Source organism: Lissotriton helveticus, chromosome 11, assembly GCF_964261635.1.
Source record: "Lissotriton helveticus chromosome 11, aLisHel1.1, whole genome shotgun sequence".
NCBI lineage: Eukaryota > Metazoa > Chordata > Amphibia > Caudata > Salamandridae > Lissotriton > Lissotriton helveticus.
The window spans coordinates 268129235-268151026 of NC_136072.1; the positions used below are offsets into that span (position 1 = coordinate 268129235).

The 21792-nt window shown below is 40.7% G+C and overlaps 1 protein-coding gene across 1 annotated transcript in view; it reads right to left on the reverse strand.

Annotated features, from left to right (window-relative positions):
• DNER (delta/notch like EGF repeat containing) overlaps positions 1 to 21792 on the reverse strand; it is a 1147135-nt gene that overhangs the window by 264944 nt on the left and 860399 nt on the right. The window lies entirely within an intron of this gene.

Consider the following 21792-nt stretch of genomic DNA (forward strand, 5'->3'; position numbering starts at 1 on the left):
GATCCACGGGGTCCATTGCAAGAGAATCCCTTCACCTCCGCCACATGACCAATGGGTCCAGAAAGGTGGCACTGACTCAGAGCTTACAATTGATGACCGTGTAAAAGAAACTAACCCTGATTGTGAAAGCGAGAAAAAATTTCAAGAAGCTGTGCCACCACCAGAACAGTCGAACTCTTTGGAGCCTGAACTCCTGTTTCAGGACCAGACAATACCAGGGAAAAGACGTTACAATCTAAGACCGAGAAAAACGAACTGAGAAAAGTGATTCCTTTTTAAGATTTTAAAAAAGACCTATGGACTAATAAAAACCTTTTTTTTCTCCCAAACACTTTTTGTGCAGCTCTCCCATTTAGGAAACTTGCTTATTTTTGTTTTTCGAACCGCCATCCGGGTTCCGCTGCTAGGGCCGCGATTGGTTAAAGTCTTCGGAAGTACAGCCAACGACGTTAGGTCGGTGGTTCTGGTCGGTCCAAGGGAGTTGCCCTAGACTGACAGAAGCACTCCTTAGCAGAATCAACCTCCTCGTCGCGGGCAGCACCTTAGAGAGGATGGAGTTTCCTGATGTGGAGAGACCTGCTAAACAAATGAACTTTAAGCAGAGACTTTGTAACACGATGACGAAGAAAAGTTTTATAATATTGTGTATTTTTATGCTATCCAGCGTAATGATCTTTTTGATAAGTTATGTTTTATTCTCTTTCCATGTAACATTTGCGCCCACTGCATCACCCATACCTCCTCCTACTGTTTCCTCTCATTCTTTCCACCCTCTGCCTGACCACGAATCCAATAGAAGGTTAGAATTCATTAATAACTCCTTTGTTCAGTTATTGCACCAACACCAACTTGTAATGAACGCAACTAACTGTTGGGTGTGTGGTCTCATGCCTCACACAACGGATAAAGGTATCCCCTATTTGGTCCTGCCATTTAGTCACAATGGTTCAGTATGGGCATATAGGACAATGTTCATATATGCACGAGAAATCCAACCCCTACGTTCTGTAAAAGACAACCTCAAGACTAGCGCCCTAGTCAAAGGTATAGTTGACATGATCAAGGAAGTAACTTCTTATGAAGATACCCCAGATGATGAGATACTTGCATATGTAGGTTGGAACGTGACCGGATATGGCACTACTTTAAGTGAGAAACAGCAAGCCAAAAGATCATCCCCTATCTGGATCGTACCCCATCAAGGTCACCTGTGTCTGCAAGGTATTGGCAAGAATCCCAGAGCTCAGCTAGGGAAGAGTATCTGTACAGAAACGTATGTTTTTGGATCTCAAACTTCCCCAGCGTTTTTAGCCGCTAAGGGTACTTATTTCATCTGCCATGATAGAGCCTATACATGGTTGCCCCCTGACTTCTCGGGCTCATGTTTTGTTTCATTCCTGTTACCTCCCACCTACACAGCAGCGGGAGATTACCATCGGACAAGGGTAGTTAGAGGTGTTTTGAGTAAAGAAGACACTGCAGGTCAAGAATTTGGGGACTTTGCAAAGGGTTTTCTGCCGTTCTGGGGATCCATGGCTAACAGTAGAAACATAAGGCAATTAACAAGGGTAGTTGAATCCACCGTGATTGAAACTGCTGGTGCCCTTAGTAACCTGACTGCTGAGCTCCAGTCGGATCGACTTATGACCCTTCAGAACCGGGTCGCTTTGGATGTAATACTTGCGGACCGAGGTGGAGTATGCAAATTGATCCAGTCTAGTTGTTGCATTTTCATCCCAGATAATGCTCCAACCGTGTACAGGGCCATCTCCAAATTACATAAGATTTCTGAATCTATCCATGTGGATAAAGGAGATTGGTCGTTAATGGGATGGTTCTGGGAACTGATATCTGCCTGGGGATGGAAAATTCTGATGGTCATTGGGATGGTCTTAGCCATTCTTTTCCTGTTCTGTCTATGCATACAGTGTGCTCCTGCAATATGTGGCCTCTGTGTTACATCATGTGTAAGAAAGCCTGTGTCAAGAGATGAACTAAGCACTAGAATGATGTTACAGCAACATCTCAATGACTTTACGAATATCGATCTGGACTCAGACTAACACGAAAATAGATTAATTGCCTATGTAAGGGCAAAAGGAGGGTTTGTGGTTCTGAAAATCTGGATTCATATAATAGTTCTGGACTCGAGAATTAAAACTTCGTCGAAACATGACGAATTTGGTATCAAAAGACCGAGAATGACGAGTACATCATGTACATGTATTTTCAGCATACTCGAGTGACGATTTCACCTCGAAATCGTCATTGACATTCTGAACCCTTGGCTCCCATTTATATGTTGCCCTTTACATAGGCCTTAATCCAGTTGAATTTGATTCCACGAGGACACATACTCCTTAATCGACTTTTCCCTGACCTCAGTACAAGTTGGAACCATTGCCCCAGGCCGAACTCCTTAGGTCAGTTCCCTCCCAGTGGCCAAGCAAGATAGCATCTAGGCTCAACAAACCATAAAACCATTTCAGCGCGCACACCTGCCATATCTCGCTCACATCTATCTCCACTCTTTTGCTTCACTTACTTTATGGTGGGGAGGTGCCTGTTTTTATTAGGGGTCCAGTGTTATCTGATGAAATGTTGGGCCTTGCCAAATGATTTGTTGTCGGCAGCACGAAGTGAAATATGGACATGTCATTATGACTCTGCTTTTTCTTTGAACCAGACTATGTTAACTATTTACTTTACAACCAAGAATGTTTTTCCTAGGGCCTAGAATCGTGTATAAAAAGAGAAGCCTGACTTTGTAAAAGTGTGCAGTCTCCTGAGAACATACCCGTATTGTACTTCTAGGACACCTGTTACCTTGGTTGCAGCCAATAAACTAATCTTTGACTTCACCTAGAAGACTCCGAGTTTCTGTAGGTCTGGATCAGGAAGAACCCGAGGTCTCTGGGTGTTGATTCCCTGACACCGCTGGGTTACCGGTTCTGTGCCGGTTCTTAAAAACCCAGTACCTCAGCGCAAGGTCATTTAAAAATAGGAGCAATGAAACTGAAGGGAAGACAAGTAACTCTGGCTATCACTAAAGCGTCCTACAACTTTACGGATTACAGGGGTGACCCCTACAATGGTACACTACTGCACACATATACAGCATAGGTGAGCACACTCAAGCACACATCACATTGGATTGTCCCTAACACCACAACAGAGTCTAACACTTTGTTGGTGAGCAGTATGTTATAACAAAATACAGCAGTGGTCAAAAGACTTGAAATATGTTTCTTGCAACAGAAAACATGTTGTATCTGCCATAACTGCCATAACAATTGTCATATGGACACTGCCTCGCAGGGCATTTGACCTACCAGTGTCCCTCATTAATATCCATGAGTGACACCAGGAAAGAAGAAGCAGAGAGCAAAATGGAATTGGTCACAGAGTTGCAGCTCATCATAAGTTCAGTAGTTATGTTCAACATTGAACACATAGTGAGTGACACATTGTTTTGAAGCAGTGTGTTTACTAGTGAAAGGGAAAATGTTACTACTTTATTATTTTATTAATGCTCCATATGACAATGGGAATGGTTTCAATTGTAACATGTTGCTATAAAATCAGAACTATCTCAATATCTATGGAACAACCAGATTTTCGTGGATCTGTTTTAATCTAGATGGGATCAGGACAATAAAGGATAAAAGTTGTGATGATGAAAGATTTCTTGATTTCAAGTGAGAATGCGACAGGGAAGGAGGGCAAATCGTTTACATATTTTTGTTATCTATGGATAAGACTACTATTACACAAACAATAAACGACCCTAAAGCCAAAAGAACAGATTAATAAAATTGCACTCCAGGACAGGATCTTTTCCCCTTATTATTTCTATTGCAGTTGAACTTTTCTGGGCAAAGACAAAATGTGCATCTATAAATAGTAGCAAATAAGTGGAGAGCCAGAAATCTGGCAGAGACTAATGAAATAGATTTATATAATTTATAAGAAGACCAACCTTAAGCAGAACATGTTTTACTCTAATTTATATTACTGATACACATCTACAGAATTGCTGAGGAAAATTGATTAGCTGAGTGACTGGATTTGGAAAATACAGCCTGAGATTAGGTTTTCTACTCTCCTGTGAAAGTGCTGGCTTAATGTCAGGTTACCAACTACAGACAGGAAACCTGGTAGACTGATGCCAAAAGTGATTCTTACTTTTGAAAGTATAATTGTGACTAGGATTAATGTTCTACTCAAAGAACATATGTAAAATATAATATATTTGTAGATGAAAAATTGGTTCTAACAAACTTACCAAGTAACAATAACATAGTAGTCAAATCCACAGATAAGGGACGGGGCATTGCAATCCAAAACTGTACTGACTGTGATGCAGAAAGTGTATGCCAACTTAAGAATACTACCCATCACTCGTGAGATACCTGTAGATACGCATGAATATCCAGGAGGTATCTGGTGGCCCTGTTTTTCATTAAAAGAACAGACTGAAGCACCCTGGTCAAAACAGAACAAATGTTGTCTCAAAGTCTTCAAAAGGCAGGCTCATAAAGCACTTGTATGCTGCAGCAATGCTATGTGCATGGAGGTATGTAAAGTGAGTTAAAACCGATCAATGTAAAGGGAGGTTTGGGGCGGGTACCCAGCATCTGGACTACTTCTAAACAAAAATAAAGGAAGGAGAATAAAAAAAGTAAAGAAGTCTTAGAGCAACTCTAGTGTGTGGGTAATGGGTAATGGATAAATAAACAAATCGAATGAAAGTAGTTAAAAGAAACTATAAAAGTTAACCCTATGAATCCATATTGACAAAAAATAAAGATAAAGAGATAAAATAAATAAGCTAAAATAATGCATTAGGAGATAAGGCTCAGACCACAAAGAAGCAAACAAACTGAAATAAAAACTGCCATACGTAGAGACTTGTGAGGTGCTAGTCCGCAGCGAAACAAGGATACTGTGTCTTAGATCTCCCTCTCATGTTGTATTTTGAAAGGCATTTAATTCCTATACTGACTAATCCATGAAACCCTTAAAACTGTAGTTCATTAGGGAGATGGGCAGGACCCATACTAAGGGAGTCGTGTTCTACCTTTTTCCAACTAAATTCTTCTCGGTGGTCACATCCCAGGAATAAAAAACTGAAATTGAGTTGTGCTTGACAACATTAATCATGTTATGGTACGAAGAGCATGGCATGACCATGCAGTGCTGTTGGCCAACAACTATTTCACTTAAGAGGGCCTTAAAATCCCCCACACAATGGTATACCTCTGCACGTTTTGGATGAATGCAGATCACAACTCATTGCAACAACTCATATGCAGGGGGCAAACATCTATACAGTGTACGTAACAAGTTATTTTGTGTGCCAGAACACTCTGGATACTCAAGGGTTATGCAGAGCTTGCATATACTATTTGAATCAATGGGAGAAGAAAGTTGTGATTGCTTATATGTTTCATACCAGGTACCTTCTGAATTCAAGGTGCAGACATAACACAACTGTGAAATGACTTGACAGTCTTAATAACAGTATTAGCAAATAGCAACCCAAACTCTCTCATACAACTTCAAACCGGGACATATTTGCGATATCAATAGAAAAGAGTACCAGTAAAAACAAATAGCAAAAATGTGGGAAGGAAAAGGATCACAGCGGATAGGGATCGGAGATACTTTGGTGAAGTTAATCATTGTTTGACTGGGACATGACATTCAAGGCTGTGAAAAGAGGGCATGCATTGTGCTGTTTTTGCTTTTGGGTTGTGGACAAATAATTGCTGGAACTTGCTGCTGTATAGTTTAGTTCTAAATTTATGTATGTATGAAGATAGTCTTACAAAACTGAATATGAGTTGTTCCCCAGAAATACATGAACTGACTGATTGATCAGGCTTGCAAGTATTCAAGGTAGCATTGCTGAACTTTTTTGAACAGATTCAAGGAAGGACACAACCCATTAGGTAATAAGGATGTGAACGACTGCACTTCAGTAATGATGGGACAGATGCTTTTCCCAGTGCAAATGGAAAGACTGACAATGAAAAAGAAATCTTTCATGCACCAATTTGCAGATTTTGGAGATAATGATCAAAGGAATTGCTCGTTCTCGGATATAGCTGTACTGAAACTTATCGGTCAGCCCATGACAGCTTTTGTATTAGAGAACAATTTTCCTCTGAAAAGACAAAATTCTGATTGAAGTATTATTCACTAGAACTGCATCCTACCTCCTTTTATCCTTCGACTCTGCCAGAGTTAGACTTTGTTATAGAATGTTTTGCGAGTCAGCGTTTCTTTCTAGTTTGATACATCTTATACAAGTGTTTAGTTTCACCCAATTCTAGGCTATCGCCCAACATATTCACAAAATGTACATTTTACCTGATTGGAATATTATTAATTTCTATTTTTAAATGGTGGCTAACTCTATTGTACGGATAACTGTAAATATGAAGATTGTAAATACATCTGCAATTCCTCATATCTATACTTGTATTGGGTGGTATCTTCGAGGTAGTCACCAGAGTGGATTTAAGTACAGCTTATCGAGCACTAAATTTTAATTCCTTTAAAGTCACTCTTATTCCATGTATGTTCCCATTTCAGAATTAAATTTGCTTTGTTTCTTAGAAACTGCATTTTTTGCATTTTGTAGCATGCACACAATGCACATTCTGAAAGTAGCTCACGTAAAAACACGTTCTCGCATGCAATAAAATGATTACTCATGGATTTTAGTATTTCTGAAGCTCTCACCATTGCTGGTTTACTACATTAAGAATATGTTTTTAGTATACTAGAGGTTGCAGAAGTCTTTCTCAAAAACAACCTCAGTGGTCTGTAAAAGGAGGACATTTTTTTCACATGATCAGCCTTAATATTATCTTTACAAAAGATGTGGAACACTGTGGCCCTGATAGATGCTTATTTTAGTGCCATGGTAAGCAGTCTTATGACTCCTAGGAGACCAGATGAGGGAGTGGAACCCTGATCATTTTATTTACAAACAAAGAATTATAGGTATTTAAAATGAGACAGAAGTAATTGTACAAACTTTGATAATTGCAGTAATCACCAGAACATTGATTTGTTTATTATGAACAATAAACATTTTACTTAAAATGAAGGCAAATATGTTACAGGTTGTGTGTAGTCAAACCCATTTTCTAACATCAATTTTTATATAGGGTGAAAAAAAACTGATTAAAACAAAGTATTGGGAGTAGCCTCTTGAATGCAATAGGACAAGGCCAGGCATGGAAAGAGCTTGAAATGTTTACTTAATCTTCATATATCATTCTTCTCTGTCAGTTTACACTACACTGGTTTCACATTATTTTTTTATTATTGAGTTTTATACACATGACCCTTGCAGGTTTCAGAGCGCTGTACACCATGGTGACAAACCGGTGCCTATATACAAGTGACCCTTTCAGGGAACTAAAGCATTGTACATCAGGAAAGCAATCATGGTAATATACAAAGCAGGAGAACTTTAATGAGATAAGCATATAAAAGTGATGATTACGAGGCTCAAAACGCTGAATATCAGAAAGCACAAAAGTGAGTGTACTCGAAATTTATGTATCCAACCAAAAGCATTAGATCCTCTGCCATGTACCTCCAAACAGCTGAAGCATGGAGCCAGATACTTGGGAAGTTTGAGCCCTAAGCTATGAAACACCTTGAACCCACACCTAAGAGTTGAACTGAACTGACCTTCAGGAAATTTAAGAAAACTGAACTCTTCACACTTGTTCTCAAGTCCACTCTACACAATAAACTGTCTTGAGCTTTCTCCATTTGTAAATATTTGCTCTCTCTGTGGAAGGATAAACACCACAGTATTAAGAAAATGGTGTTATAACCATTCACAGATTGATAAGCAATTCTTTCACAGATCACAGATATCTTTTGACGTAAGCATGATGTATTACCACAAATCTGAAAGCTCCAAATTAAACTAGCAAAGTTTTTGGTTTTGTATACAGGTGGTAGCACTTGGTCCATATAAAATAATCATTTGCAATTGTTTAGCAACACCCAATTGTAATGATCTCATTAATTGAGACGGGAGCAATAAAGAAGCAATTACTTTTTCACACAAATCTACTTCCTTCTGGCTCATATTTTGTTTAATAAATAATTATATATTGAAGTTCGTATGTGCTATTTGTCAAATTACTTTAGGTTAATCTACTGTTGGAACTTGGTCATGACTGGAGGAAGGTCAGATGTGTCTTGAGAAGGTGTACTTTCTTTTGAGCATCAAACGGGAGGGGAGCTGGCCATGCTAGTCACCAATACTCAATATCCAAATGAAACAAGCGATGGTGACAAGACTATCTAATCCATAATGTAATGTGCTATTCCTATGTTTTTCTGTAGTTTATGGTACAGAAATGAGCATGCACACTCAGAATATGAGTGAGCGATGTTAAATTGAGTCTTGAGCCATGTATATAGCGAAATTATGTGGAACGAAGAAAGCTTGGAATGAAATTCATAGTAATGTATGTTAATCTGTAATCTCTATGAAATATAGTACTTGCCTTGAAAATAGTATCTTGATTAACTGGTACATCCTATATATATTATACCGTTTGGTATACCCTGAAGGCCACACAACTGGAAACTGGAAATCTATTAAAAAAGTATCACAGGAGAGGGCTCAAAATAGCAAAATGGACTATAAATAATCCTACTTCGAAGATAAGATATAATAAATCTAAAAAAAGCACATTATGGTAAAATATTTAATGTTGTTGTTTTTTTTTAAATACGTTGCTTTGACTTTAAATGGCCAGGGTATATGACAGCAGTGTTCTATTTAATTTATATTATTTCACTTAGATCATGATCCATTTCATATCATTTTTCAAAGAGAAAATACCAGCAACCAACATTTGACTTCCACTTGATGAAACGCAATGGCCTTTCAATAAATGTGGTTGATGTCACGCAGAGGTTTTGTTAAAATTATCTATCAAATTATTTCACCCCATCTCTCCCTGATAATTCTTTCACAATTCTTTCAGAATGTCAGCTGAAAGAGTATGAAACTTAAAAGTCCCTTGGCCAAATCCCTCATCACTGAAAGAATCGTACATTTTAAAAGTTCAATACACATTGCATGTTCATATAGATCACATTAAAAGTACACATAGCATTCCCATCCATCTTCTAATCGATTTGACTTTCTTTTTAAATTCCACTTACACTGACCTACACTTTCCATTTCAATTACATTTTTGTCATGCTTTCATACCATGTCGATGTTATAAATCTTGCACTGGTGCTCAGATATTTTTTTCAGCCACATTTCTAGATTCTCAAATTCAGGAGTTGTGGTTAATTGCTCAGAAATAGTTAACCTTTAAGAGTTTATCATCCGATGAGAAAAGAACTATAAAATGTGCTATGAAATCTCTTATAAAGTTCGTGCAATTGAAGATAATACTTGTTTAGCATATTCATTGCTAATAAATGTAGATCCTTTTATACTCACCAGATTTGTGTTCAGCAATTGCACCTATTTCTTAAATATTTTAAAATGCATTTTCAAGAATATAATCTACATTATGTTTTCACAAATATGAACATTACTATTAGAGATGTTAAGCAGCAACAATATAGCCTAGGAGACTATTTGGCATTGGCAAATATTCAAATAAACAACAAGACAGTCTTAAGAAAAAATAAACTCAGCTTTCTAACAATATGTTCAGATCTCGAAATCGTCAAGATGCTCCTGGTACTTAGTTCTAAAATGTTGTAGATTTTTCCATTATATTAGACCTTGTCAGTTGACAAAAGTAAGCATTGTCATCGTAAGGATTGGGATCATATTTCTCCTGTCAGTGGCAATTGGAAAGTGAAAGGACAAGATAGTAAAATTGATTTTTCTAAGACTCCACAGGATCAGCCCGGGTGGGGAGGGGGCGTGGGAGACTACAATTTTGCATGGTTTCCTTCAGTGTTGCTTTTCAAAAGAAGAGGAAGGACTGAAGGCAACTCATACATACACTGATATGAAGCACTCTATGCACTCTACATCTTATCCCATCCAACCGCGGTCCATGCAGGTAACAGAGGTGTGGCCGGGTGAGGAGGGATTTTGAGGGACGATGCCGAGGGAAATCATCATTAGTACTTTGACATTGACTGAACATCATATGATCTATCCCCTTTCGGCTCGATTACAATTTGGTTGGAATTTTCCGACCCAGGTATAATCCTCTGTTTATGCAGGGATCGGAATTCCGAGTCGGTGTTATTTACCACATATGGCAATTATCAGGTCTGTTAAATACCTCATCCTTCATTAAATTTCATTATCTCAAATCTGCCAGAATTTAACAGTGGAAAAGTGTTTGGAATTTACAGTAGGATTTGGATTTGATGGGGATAAATACCAAAATCCATGTTATTCCTCATAAATCCATAATAGGTATTATTTATCGCACCCAGTAAATAACACACCCTAGGGTATAATTATTTTTTTCGTGTGATAAATAGCACCTTCCTTCCGACAAACTTAGTCTGAAGGTACTGCAAGTTACATAATTGATGACACAAGCTTTGGGGATAGTTTCTGTATTTTGACTAGGAAACCCCATTCCTTGTGGATTTGTTTCAGTGACACCCTCTTGATTTTCTCTCACCAAGGCGTATACAGATGCTTATATCGCTACAACAGAAAGAGCTTTCCACTGGGCAAAGCCAGTTATGGTTTACTGAGAAGGAATGCATTTATAAACTGCTTTCAAGCACTTTCCTAATTAGCACCAAGTTCTGGAATGGACATATCTAACCAAACCTCTATTTTTACCAAACAAGAGCTACACATTCAAATCCCATCTCCTCTGAAACCAGCCAGCCATTGTGGAACACCATCCATTAGATGAATCCACATCAGGACTGTTTAGAGCAGATCTGTGCTACTTCAAGGAACAGAATGAGGTGCACATTTAAAGCTGCAGGTGTGTCTCAATTGGGAAATGGAGAGTGTCTAAGCGGACAAGAGTGTGTAAGCAAAATACCGGAGGTGGCTGCTTAAGCTGGGTCTGGTGGCCCAGTGGACTAATGTGCCCACTGTAGGGGCCTGTGTTTGACCTCATGGTCCCATGTTAAAATCCTGGTGGGTCCACTCAGCCTTTCATCCTTCTGAGGTCGATAAAATGAATACCATTGGGTTGGATAAAAATAAACATCTGTTATTCAGCACCAAGAGGCCTTTCAGGGGAACATCTGGGGCAGTTGCAAGTGAGATGCTCTGGCAGGGGCCTTTGTTTATGATTTGGGAATGGAATAATAAGGAGGACTGAAAGTCAGAACTGAAGTTCATGGTCAAAGCTGTGTGTCACTGGACTGGATACCGGGGGTCTTATAGTCAGAAGTGAGATTTATTTTATATGTGGATGGAAGTGCGGGCACCCATTGGATTCTCACGTAGGGAAGGAGGTGCACTGTCTGAGCTGTGTTAGGGCAGAGTCCTGCACCTAGGTATGAAGATACACTTGGCGACACCATTAAGTAGGCCACTGCGTGACCCCTTCCTGCCTACTACTCTCCGGTACCAACTTGTATTTTGTTTCTGTTTCAGGTAGACAATACTGGTGTATGTATATACCGCTCTGTTGAGTCTGAGTATATGATCTCCATGCTGCGGTCTTGAGGTAATAACCCTCATTAGGTGAGCCACCAGAAATGATGTACATTGGTGCACCCATGCTAAGACCTGTTCTCAGTGTCAAACCAACTGAGCTGCAGAAATCCTGGAACCGCCTCCTTCAGCTCCAGGCAGTCATCTGGATTTGACTTTGGCATTGGGCTTTTTGTGTCTCAACCCTTTTCATAATGATGTGCATGAAAGAAATGGGATGGACACCCCAGAAACCAGATCAAGCATAGGCACATGCATCTTTTCCCCACTTAGCAGTCAAACATCTTTTTTACCAGCCAAAGAAAACTGAAAAGAATGTTTGATTACCTAGTGAGTGAAATCACCCCAAAAATCATACATTTTTCTCATATGCAATGATGGCTCTCCTCTCGAGAGGAGCCATGGTCACCTAAGCCTGGTGAAGGCACCGACGTTTGAAAGGAAGGGGTGGAATTGAAGAGGTAGAACCACAGCTTAGCATATCCATTCCTGTCAGACACAGATCTCGGTCTTGAACAAAGTTTGAAAAACATAGACACACATAATAAAAATGGATAGTCACATGCAAACACGTTGTCTCTTTTTTCTCTCACACTCTTAGTACTACTCAAACCAGTGGTAATTTTGTAGCGTCTAAGGGCCTCTGTTAGAACTTAGTGGAGTAGAAGCCCCACTGTAAATTTACATTTCTTCCCCCGCCAAACTCAAGGTTCCCCCGCCTCATTCATAGGCAGGGTGGTGTCAGGTTTCTAGTAAGTGGAGCTCAGGTTTGCCACCACAAGGCCATTATTCAAGGAAAAACAACCTATTTGCCCCCCCTACATACATTTTTCTTGTCCAAGACCATCAGGAAACACCTGGCGGTCCAAATAACTCTATTCACTGGGAGACAAATTCAAGTGCATCAAAGCCATTTGGTTTTTGTTTCAGGAAAACAAAAACTTGAGCCAAAATAACATGGTGGCCGCTGGACATACCTTTTTGCTTCTCTGCAGCTACTGCAACACTGCACCAGTTGATACACAGATGTCAATGTGTGCATACATATGAGCTACAAAATCTGCCTCATGGCACATCAGAGCGGGCACTGAGGTGAATTTGACAACCCACCATTTGTAAATATTGCAAACAAGGAAACTTACTGGGGTAAAATAAGAAAATATGCAGCCTAATGCATTAATTAAAGGGGGCTTTTGAAATATATGGTCCTGCATGCTTCACTGCAGATCAATACATCTGTGAACTTTCTATGACTGGAAATCAAGAGAAACTCATAGACTTTTAAAAACAATCAGCCGCTCCTGGCCACTTTAACCCCTTGCATGCTGATGACGGCCCCCGGCCGTCATGCATCACGGTGGGCGTGTGCTGATGACGGCTGGGGGCCGTCATGATCCCGCCCACTCTTCAAAACGGCCGCACAGCGCAAAAATTCACGCCACATGCAAGGGGTTAAACTACTGTCCATGAAGTCCAACCCATAGCACCAACCGTAAGCCCTGAGGCAAGGAAGGCTCAAGGCACTGGTGAACCTTTGTGAGTCTCATTTCTCTTAGCAGAGTCTCTCTCGGGGTTTGTTAATCAAACGTCTTGGAGGACATCTTCATTAAATTTAGATTCACAGCTTGTCACACAATATTTTGCACTCGGTGTGAATCTCACACACTGCTGCACCCTCTCTTACATTTTAGACAAACCTCATAGCTTAGAGTAGAGTTTCACTCATTGGGGGTGAGTTTCACTTCTAGAAGTACTGCTGATTGTTTGCAAGTAACACTTTCGGGAGGCCAACCTCACTCACTTGATGCAAGTTCCACAGATCAAGGCACCAACTTACTCAAGTCAAAGTCAAAGAAACGTTATTTTGGCACTATCAAAATAGGCCACAAAAGTACATAAAGCAGATAAAGTGTCATAAAGTTAAAAACAACAAGTGGCTAAAACAGTCACTCTGTGCCCTATAAAATTAATAGGAGTCTAAGATGTTCTTTCTCTGTGACGGGAAATAAGCAATAAAACAATACATCAGAAGACAATATTAAAAAAGGAATACACCAGGTTCATGAAACACACATCAGCGAAGCATAGCCTCTTCCTGATACGAATTGATTTGCAAATAAATGAGGCAAGACTAAAACAAATAGCTTGAGATTCCATAACACACAGAAAACGCATTGCGGCTTTATGATCCCTGATGTTATGTTCGATAAATAGGGGTTGTCAAAATGTCTTCCTTAGATCAGCATAAAATCGACAGAAAAGGATTAAATGTAAAGTACATTGTTTAGAGTTTCCATCATACTGACACGGGGTAGCTATTAAATCCCATTGGTTATTTTAGGGAAAGAAACAAGGTGGCATACCATGCTCAACTGTAATCAGGTCAGGGCGAAGCGATGTTTATAATTTGTTACCCAGGTTAAGTATAGGAAAAGTATATGCCATATATGCTGTTCCTGTTTGTTTCTTTCTATCGGCAATGGCTTTGTGTCTTGTCCTTGCATCTAGTGGGGCAGCCTTGATTGCTGATTTCTCTAGCATTAAGATGTTGGACGGATCGAGGGATTTCCACATACCTCTGGAGGCTGGTCTCCAGGGTGAGTTCTGTGGTGCAATGTTTTTCGCTCCTCTGAGATGAGTGATCCAGTTAACCAGCCTTTGTATGAAGTCTTACTTGTGTCTTTTCAATTGGCTAGGGCCATTTTGGCTAACCTTGTAACAGAAATGCTTATGTTTTGCATAAAAATAAATAAAAACACTTTGAAAAAAAAAAAAAAGATCTTGGACGGTTCTTGGAGTTCAGGGAAGCCGAATGTCAATTTGAGAGTGTTATTAGTAAAAGACAGTCAAGGTATTTTAAAAATGTGATCCAGGGTTAGAAGGTCCAATATAAAGGCCTTTGTGAGTTCGGCCTCGGGTTTGGCCCATAAAGAGCAGTTTCAAGTGAGACACAACATATTATTAAGTGTCTGGATGCATCATGTTACCACTGTCTTCTCAAAAATATCTTGGGATGTTGATCCTGCAACTACTCCTGGAGCTGGAGATTTTAAAACTTTCTTACCTCACCATGAACAAACTGGAACATTTTACTGTTGCCCTCTGAGAGCATATGACACTATAGCAAACTTTGCTATTAAGCCACATGCAAAGGTTTTCAAATGTACTTTTTTACTCTCTTTTATTTTTTCCCAAGAGCAGGGTGGGAGAACACTCCATAAGGAAATGTGTCTCAGTTGTGAGCAGCTATTACCCTCCACCACTTTAAAAGATCACCAGTTGCCAAATCAGGTGGTGTTAAAGCTGTCTTGTATTATCCTTATGGTTTTGGATGGCCCTTATTATTGTACACTGTAAGCTGGGTGTGTGGTAGCTTTCCCTGATGTCCCACAATTTTCACCTAGTAGAATTTGTAGTATATGTTTCCCATTTAGCCTCTGATTGCTCTTTCTGTACCCCTCCACTAAGCTTTGCCTGCCACTGCTGCCTAGCCTAGTCTTTGAGACCGCCACTCCCTGGGCCTGCCCTGCTGCTGCATATGGCTGGCAGTAAGCCTTTCCGTGCTACCCTCCAGAAGCAAGATCTCCATATTGTAAGGTTTGGTCTAATGCTAAACCTGCTGTCCTTGACATCCCAGCCATACACTACTGTGATAAGGAACTTGACTGGAGTGGACACCATTCTCCATCACACAAACTATCATATTGGAACCCTTGTTGACTGCCTGGCACACAATCAACCTGGAACCTTGAAGGTGGACTGTCCAAAAATGGATCAACCGCAGCTGAGAAAAGAGCAAATTGTATAGCTTGAAAATAGTTCTGCAGATAATATCAGGTAATACTGAATTCCCAGCTAAGCACCTACCTTTATTTCTCAGGATGGTAGAGGAATAGGGAGGGTCTTGGAGATAAGGGGCAACTGTGCTTGCTCTGTTTCTTTGGATTTTCTGAAGTGCCCCAGCTCCATAAAAGGCACTGTACAGATGCTTTCCCAGTGACCTTCCTTGGGCATTATTTTTAAACTGGGACCTATCTTGAAGCATCCAGTTTCAAATGTACAATTCAGTGACTCAAGCCTAGCACACAACATAGTGCCAAACAGGCACAGTGCATAGCTTGAGTGCACAGATACTAGAGTATGTCACGTGACTTTGGGCTCTAGTATGTATTTCTTATACAACCTAGCTGGATGGCATGTGCTTGGGAAGGGGGTTTAAGATTTTTTTTCACCAGCTTATGAATCTATGTGCACTTAAATGCGACCAAGAATGTTCATCAATTTACCCATCAGCCTGTCGAGTTCATTTCTCTGTCCTTTCTAGTTGGGTACACTCTTGTTTGTTAGGAATCCTCAAGCTCATACCCACATAATATAAATGACTAAGCTACGGCCTGTGCGAACCCTCACACTTACTCTCACCGTCACTCTAATTAAAGGCATCACCTTGCAGCTAACCCCAATCTTAACTCCAAACACTGCCATAACAACGCACCTCACCACAAACCTAACACCAAATGTAACTCTAATCACAACCTAAACTCAATACGAACTCTTATACTTCTGTAATCCTATGATTCACCCTTTCGCTCAGCCATGCAGAATCACTCCTGCTACCCGGGTGATATTAGTCAATAGGTGTATATTTTAAAATGGTGTTAGAAAATGAGAAATCTTCTTTAGCAAAATGCAATCTTAAAACAGTTTCTAAGTATTAAAGTGTTCGATCCATTTTTTAATATTCTTCTGTTCTCATTGACATAATGGCTAAAGCATAGCTATGTGATCTTATATTTTTCCTTAAATTTAGAATGGTTATTCAACTTTCCATTAGTATTAGCATTAGTATTATAACAAAACCTAGAATAATGCAAAACAAATTGGGGAATTGACCATTTTAAAAATAGTTCTGCATGAAAAGAAGAGTGAAGTAATTGCTGACATCATTGGATGTTCTAATTGGAATTGTTTGCATAAACATTCAATGTCAAATGTCAGCTATAGGTGATACCCCGAAGGGATTTACTCTGTACCACTCCTCAGTTGTGTCAGGTGAGGTCCCTAAACAATAGGACAAAACTCCCTTCTATGGCACTTTGGCTTTCTAGACTTACTCTTACCACTAGTTTTTGATGCCTGGGAGCTGACTTTCCCTGCAAAACTGCAAAGGTCCAAACCCTGACAGTAGCTTGTGAAATTACAAGCCACAGAAAGAGCGATATCACAAGCATAAAGATCAAAAATACAAAATTGAAGACAAAAAAAAGTGTCTACCTAGCACGATATCAACATGCAGCTAATCGCACCACCTAGCACTTGCCCACAAATGTTCTAGTTATAAAGTGGAGTTAAAATCATAGACATCCGCGGCCGATGCAGGGCGGTGGGGCTGGGGGGCGGGGTTCGACTAACGACCACAAGAGAAAATTAAATAAACAATTAATTTTCCCTCGTTATCGTCTGTCGAAATCCCCCCCACCCGGCCCCACTGCACGTACCTGCACCGGCCGCGGCTGATCATAGACTTGCAAAAGTTGGGCGGCAAGTTGGGCAAATTTCGAAATTTTTAACAGGTTAACTTTTTGGTATATTTACATTGTTGTTTTGTTTTTATATCTCCCATCCACAATTCTTGAGTTTTTATTTTTGCAATCATCATTTTTGCAGTCTACATTTTCGCACAGTAGTGACAGTGACACCCGAGAAAGAGATGCACTAGAACATACAGGAATAAGTCACGCGTGGCAAATCTTTTTGACATCCACGGTATTGCTCCGAAACTACTCAATGTTTTATATAGAGGGAAGATTTCCTATTGTGCTTTACATTTCCCATTTCCCCTCTAATCTAAATTGTTTTGCTTGCCTGGATAACTCCGATATATATTGAAAAAGTAAGCTGTCCTTAGGGGTTTGTGGCTGGCATTCAATCTCCTGCTATTTAAAAAGACTGCAGGAAGGGACAATGTTATCTATCCCAGAGAATTAATCCTTCCGTATAAAACAAAGTTATTTGGCACAATGAAAATGTTTGCAATCATCTCTTTCTTTTTTTTTTAAATAAATAAATATGAAAAGAGATACCTGAATTCTTCTTCATTTTCTGTTACACTAAGCATGGAATGAATGCATATCTAAAGATTTCCAATTCCAAACCTAGGTAGTTCGCTTGCTTTCCAAACCATTGGTCATGTCAAACGATAACCTTTTGGGGATGATAAATTGTTGACATTTTTGAATGAATATTAAAATACGATTAAAATTTCAGGTCTCATGAAATAAAAATGATACCTAGAAAGGGATGCACCTGGAATTCAACAGTCAAAAAGACAGTCTTGTCATGTGTGAAATTACCTTTCTGATGCAATTTTGCACTACGCTGGCGCCTCGTCATAAATCAAATAGCCAGCTGTTTAAAGTTTCACACTTGTTATATTTCCACTGCTGGAAACCTAATTTAAGCTATCCCCGATAGATTTTTCTATTATGACAGGTAGCGGTGATGTAATTATGTGCTATGACAGATTAAGAGATGAACATTTCCAATGAGCGACCTGCCAACTTTAACATATGTAAATTCAGAACAGATGCTAAACGGGCAATCTTCTCCCACAGCCCCATCTTGCTCTGAGAAATTTAAACCTCCGCATTATCCAATTGAAGTACAATTAAAACTTTTTAATCAGGAAGGAAAACGCCAGCAAACTACCCAACTCGTACGTGTCCAATGTATATCTCCATGAAGTGAGTTTATCTGCATGGCAATGGAGAACTGTAAAGCAAGGGGTGCCAAACCACCAACATGATGGTAGAATAGAAAAAAGCTGATGGGAGAGTGTTCAAGGAATTCCCACAGAGGGGGAAAACAAATAGGGGCATTATGGGTAGGGGCAGGGTGAACAGATATACACTTTGATGATAAGTTGCTTGAACAGCCTGCTCTTGACAGTTTTTTGTCTGGCAACTTGTTTGCTCTTTCTTGTATTTTCTGGTCTCTGGCCTGATCAAGACTGAACATGTAGCTTTCAAATATTCCCCTTGATGTCATGACCTTTCCCTCTTACATCTTTTTCACTCTCAAAAAAACAAACAACAGGGGCTAGCTATATATGCACCAATGTGTAAACGACTATTATCCACTCTTGGCTAACCCTGTAACAGTGGTTGTGATTGTATTCTTTATAAAAGCAAATACAAATAAAAAAAAGAAAGATCTCTAATACACTGGCCTGCTTTGAACCTCCTCGTCTCCAGTCTACCAAGGCGGATTCTGCATGATTTTATGTCCAGACCTCGAAATCTCTTTAACACATTGGCCAATTTTGTACCTCCTTGCCTCCAATCTGCCAATACTCATGCTACATGTTTTGCACAATCTCACTCCCTTTGAAAGCTCTCTAGCACATTGCCCATCTTTGAATTTCCTTGTCTTCATTCTACCAAGACTAATGTTGTGGGTGTTGCAAGTCCCGCCTTACATCATGTCCTTTGAAAGCTCTCTAATAAATTGCTCTTCTCTGAAAGTCAGATGAAATTTGGCTTATAATATTTATAAATAAAGGGATAATGTCATAATTGCATATTGCGTGGTATTACCCCTGAAATGTAGAATTTCGGTATAAAAAAAATGAAGAATACATTCTGGTAACATTAGCACATGCTTCCCATATTTTTTCTAATATTACTTCCAACCTTTTTCTGGTAGTATCCTACGGCAGAATTTCTGAGTAGCTATGCAGTAATTCTGAGAGGTAAGTGTTTGATTGACACTTAAGAACTACGTAGCTATGATGATCAGTGGCGGCTGGGAGGGAAGAGGGGTGGGGGCCAGGGAGGGTGTAGACATTAGGAGGACAAAAAATCACCTACCTTTTCCAACGGCCACGCCTCTCCTCCACTTCTCTGCTCTTCCTGACTCCAGTCCGGAAGATGCTGCAGGAAGCACCCGGCACACAGGCTCCCCTGGCGAATCACAATGCTGCAATGCAGCGTTGTGATTTGTGTGAGCGTCATGGATCGGTGCTCATATCGGGAGAGAGAGCCAGTGCATATTCCCCACAAGGCTGTACGTTACAGCCTGGTGGGGAATATGCAAAGTGCCATGACAGCATGGCCGGCCGAAACGGCAGGCCAAGTTGTCATGCGCACTTAGGGCCCAATTACGATGGCGGGCAGACTTTTCCACCCGCCACCGTAACGGAAAATGGGACCAATTGCCAGAGGTGCGGCGGTCCCACGAGGCCAATTAGGATGCGCCTGCCACACAGGTGGGCACATTCTGGCCTTTAGCATTGCGGACAGTGCTGCTGGGTGCAGCTCCGTCCGCAATGTTAAAAGTGCATGGTTTGCATTGCCATGCACAACGTGACAGGCGCCGCACAGTGCCTGTCACCTTGTGTATGGCAATGTAGGGGGTTCCATAGGTACCCCCCAAGTGCAGCCCCCGGAGTCCCGTAACACCCCAAAGCAATATCCGCCGGCCTTCCAATGGCGGCATCGCCACCGTGGAAAGGCCTTTAAAATTGCGCATCATAATATGGTTGGCGGCGCCTGCTCGGCACCCCCACCATATTAAGCCCCAGATTCGCATGGCAGGCAATCGTAACGATTTCCTGCCAGGGGAAAAGCGGTGGGCGGTCTTGCCGTCCGCCGCGGTACCACCCACCATACTAATATGGCAGGGGGTAAATAAGGTACAGATGGCGGGTGGATAACCACCGCAGGCCCGGCAGTGGTGATACACCTGCCGTCATAATAGGCCCCTGAGTGTGCACTGTCCAATCCTCCTCCCACCATGAGCCACCAACCCCGCCCTAACACAGCCCACAGCAACCAAAAATAAAACGATAATAACCTTGTTATTATCATTTTCTTTTTCCACTTTTCACTGCTCTAGGGGCAGTGGGGCGATACTCCTCCACCTTAGCAGCAGAGCCGCCACTGATGATGACACCAATTCACCGAATATATGAATTCAACAAGTGTCAAAGATGAAGGGAAATATAGGACCTCATTTAGAATTTTGCAGATTGGTTACTTTGTCACTAATGTGACAAATATCCCTTCACCTTGCTGCAAGTGCAGAGCATCCTATGGCTAAGGCAGATGGGATTTCCGTCACATTTCATTCACATTTATGACAGGTAACCTATCCACCAAACTGTAAATCTGTCCCAGAGTCGGCAATTACGAAATCTTAAAGCGAATAGTCTTACTGCAAAGCATGAAAAAATAGAGTGACCAAATTTTAAGATTGAGAATTTGGAATCAGAGAGATACAGCTTATTCCAGCTGTGAATGTGACGCATGAAAATTAATCATGGGGGTGTATCGAGCATTGAGCTCGACAAGTCATTTATATAAAAATCCCACAATGCACAGTGTAAAGAGGGTAATACCTTTCTATCACTATCACCTACCTGGGAGTCTACTATCACCTACCAGGGAGTCTAGAGTCAGTTTGACATCATTTATATGCATCCAGGCGGGAGAAGACACGTGGTGACTGGGGCCTGATTTAGACTTTGCAGATGCAGTAATCACCGCAAATATGGCGGAGTACCCTTTCCACCACCCAGATTGTCTGCTCACTCTGAGTAGAGTCAGGCTGACCATCATGTTTCTGCTGGCCATCCCCGCGCTGGCTTCACCAGAGGAAACCTTACACTGCACCCTGGTGGACTTGGAGCCTTCGGTGTAAGTACCTGAAACTGTTTGCCCCATCTAGAGTGGATGGTCTGATGAATTTTCTTTTCTCACTGAAACTACCAGGAATAGCCTGATGGACCCAAAGAGAAAAAAAGAAAAATGACCCTCACACAATGGGAAAAATCACTAATAGTGTCGGAGCATCACGCTTTGGGAGTTTGTTTTTGTAAAACAAAAACACTTGCTGAGTGGCTGCATGAAACATGGTCGATGCTCAACAAACTTCCAGTGCCTTCAGAGTAGTCACTAGGGGTTTCTTTGAAGGCACAGAGATCTCCGCAGGCCAGTGGAGATATCTAAATATGGTGGATGGTAGTCTGCCAGGGTAGTGGTGGTAATGATCTCTGCCACCCTAGATGACAGGTGGGCCACCTGCCAAACCCTAAAATTGAACCCCTATTCGATAAAGCAAGGATTACACAAACT